The sequence below is a fragment of the Pseudorca crassidens genome, chromosome 3 (assembly GCF_039906515.1).
Source record: "Pseudorca crassidens isolate mPseCra1 chromosome 3, mPseCra1.hap1, whole genome shotgun sequence".
NCBI classification, from domain to species: Eukaryota; Metazoa; Chordata; class Mammalia; order Artiodactyla; family Delphinidae; genus Pseudorca; species Pseudorca crassidens.
This window is the reverse complement of record NC_090298.1, coordinates 142023267-142026699: the sequence shown is the minus strand read 5'-3', so window position 1 is coordinate 142026699 and position 3433 is coordinate 142023267.

Here is a 3433-nt window from a genome sequence, read left to right as displayed (position 1 = left end):
TCATGTCACCTCCTGTCCTAGCTAGGATAATAATGCAAGAGGGTCAAAACTAGAAAGGTGTGATGAGAAAAACAACTTTGAGGAAAAAATTTTGTTTTTCTGAGTGGCTGCCGAGGCATTTTACAGTATGGTGACCCTACTAACACCAAAAGTTCAGAGTCTGGACTTTTAGATAGGTTTAGGGTATCCCCACAGGTTCCTGCTTTGCCTTCCCCGGTGGAACCTTTTAATATAACCACTGAGTGGGCTTCCCTGGTGGTCCAGTGGTTAAGACTCTGAGCTTCCACTGCAGCGGGCATGGGTTCGACCCCTGGTCAGGGAAGTTCTGCATGCCACACTGTGTGGCCAGAAAACATAAATAAATAAAATTTTTTAAAAATTTAGAGCTAAGCGGGTTTTAAATAAAATTTTTTAATGTAAATTGATACAGCCACTATGGAGAACAGTATGGAGGTTCCTTAAAAAACTACAGATAGAACTACCATACGACCCAGCAATCCCACTACTGGGCATATACCCTGAGAAAACCATAATTCAAAAAGAGTCATGTACCAAAATGTTCATTGCAGTTCTATTTACAATAGCCAAGACATGGAAGCAACCTAAGTGTCCATCAACAGATGAATGGATAAAGAAGATGTGGCACATATATACAATGGAATATTACTCAGCCATAAAAAGAAACGAAATTGAGTTATTTGTAGTGAGGTGGATGGACCTAGAGTCTGTCATACAGAGTGAAGTAAGTCAGAAAGAGAAAAACAAATACCGTATGCTAACACATATATATGGAATCTAAGGGAAAAAAAAAAAGAAGGTCATGAAGAACGTAGGGGTAAGACAGGAATAAAGACACAAACCTACTAGAGAATGGACTTGAGGATATGGGGAGGGGGAAGGGTAAGCTGTGACAAAGTGAGAGAGTGGCATGGACGTATATACACTACCAAACGTAAAATAGCTAGTGGGAAGCAGCCGCATAGCACAGGGAGATCAGCTCGGGGCTTTGTGACCATCTAGGGGGGTGGGATAGGGAGGGTGGGAGGGAGACGCAAGAGAGAAGAGATATGGGAACATATGTATATGTGTAACTGATTCACTTTGTTATTAAGCAGAAACTAACACACCATTGTAAAGCAATTATACTCCAATAAAGATGTTAAAAAAAAATAACCACTTAGAGTTAAGCCTGTGAAAAGTTAGTAGCCTCTGCCCCAATCACCTTGTAAGGACTAGGTGCTTGCTACCCCGCTGTAGCTCCTGCTGGCTTGTGACCTGGGGTGGAAGACTGCCCTTCCCCCGGCTCACTGTGTCCCTTTGCTTCTGGGATATATAAGTAATAAATCATTTTTTTTTATTTTTTAAATTAATTTTTGTTGGAGCATAGCTGTTTTACAATGTTGTGTTGGTCTCTGCTGTACAGCAAAGTGAATCAGTTACACGTATACATATACCCCTCCTTTTTAGATTTCTTTCTCACTTAGGTCACCACAGAGCATTGAGTAGAGTTCCCTGTGCTATGCAGTAGGTTCTCATTAGTTATCTATTTCTGAAAGTAATGAATCTTATGACGCTGCTCCCTTTGTGTGGGTGTATTGAAACTGCACCTTTCCTCCAAATGACCCCGGGGGTTTCATTTCCCCACAGAGGGAGTTTGGGTGCTGAGGGAGCTACCTGCCCACCCTGTGTGGGCGGCTTGTGCCCCCGGCCAACGAGAAATGAACACTTTGTTTGGGCTTTAAACCCTCCCCCAACCCCTGAAAATCTGGTAAGCTGTGCTGGTCCACAAGAGTGAATGCTTGTCCTTGGGTTTGAATAGGTTTGAACTGAAGCAAGTCATGAAGCCTGTTCTAGAACGCTCTTCCCTCTCTGCCTATATCTTACCACTGGAAAAGGTGGGAAGGGCAGCACAGGCACAGCCTTCAGCGGGATGGGCTCTGTGCCATTCCCAGCTCTCTCACATAGGGCAGAAACGCCCCGCCCCTGCCAATTCCTGAGTTAAAGCCCTCACCTCTAATGTGACTGTATTAGGAAATAGGGTCTTTAAATTAAGGTTAAATAAAGTCATACTGGTGAAGCCCTAATCAGACTGGACTCGTGTCCTTATAAGAAGATAGAGACATCAGCGGCCTCTCTCTGTCCATGCACACACACAGGTAAGACCATGTGAGGACTCAGTGAGAAGGCAGCTGTCTGCAAGCCAGGAAGAGAGGCCTCAGAAGAAAGCAACTCTGCTGGCATCTTGATTTTAGACTGCAGAATTCCAGAACTGCGAGAAAGGAAATTTCTGTTGTTTAAGCCTCCGGTCTCTAGTATTCTATTATGGCAGCCCAAACAGACTAATGCACCATTTTATGTTGGCTTTTTTCCCCTATAACAGTAGACTAGCATCCTGGTCCCCAGGCCATTTTGGTGCAGTTAAATTCTTAAAGTAGCACTTACATCTCACCTCACACTGAAATAAATGCTTTTGTAGCACGTGAGTGGCACAGAGTGGAGCTTAAAAGATTTGGTGGGCCATCAGGCTCTCTCTAACCCACCCCTCGAACCTGCCTTATACCATCTTCTTTGCTTCCCAGTCCAAACCCTGTGTTCCAGTCTTTTCCCTGTCCCCCATTTTTAGTGCCCACTCCTTCCTTGCCCAGTTGGAATTTTCTCTAGCTTCCATGCCGACTGCCCAAACCCCATCTCTTCTTCAGGGTCATGCTAAGCCCTACATCTTTGGGGCCTCTTCTCAACCTTCCAGCCAACCTCTGCATCACTCTGGTACTTCCTGCCTTTGCAGAAATTTAACAGAAAGAGAGGAGGGGATTGGAGGCACTGTGCCTAAGATCTCAGGTGGATGAGATTCTTCCCTGCAAGCCAAGTGTCCGGCTGTAAACAATACCTTCAGGGCCTAAACAGTGAATAGAGGGATAGAAAGTGACTTGACTTTGGTGTATGTATGTGTTTATACCCATATATGTGAAGTCTGTGCTCTTGGAGTAGAGCCCCATTCATTTAGAGAAAAAAGAGCCTGCTCCAAATTCCCCATCTGGAACTAGCAATTTGTCCTTAATGAGGCACATGTATAACACAGGTTATAGATTAAGACTGACCTGAAGAGAGCACACTGACTTTCGTCTAAGCACGTCACACGTCAAAGACAGCTAGACGTGGAAGAAACCAAGAAATCAAGTGTAGGATTTCCCAAACTGCAGTCAGTTACTAGCCACATTAATAACTGTTTTAAACCTTATTCACATTGCATCAAAGGGATGCTTTGATGCACTGCTGAGGTCTTCTCAGCAAAGCTCACGGGAATTTGGTATATGAGTATCCACAATAGCGATCCATTTCATGGGTGTCAATCTTTCTGGACAGTTTGGGTGGAAAGGACAATTCCTGAAGGTGCGATACCTTCACCGCATGTACTAGCATTGGGCCTTGCTTG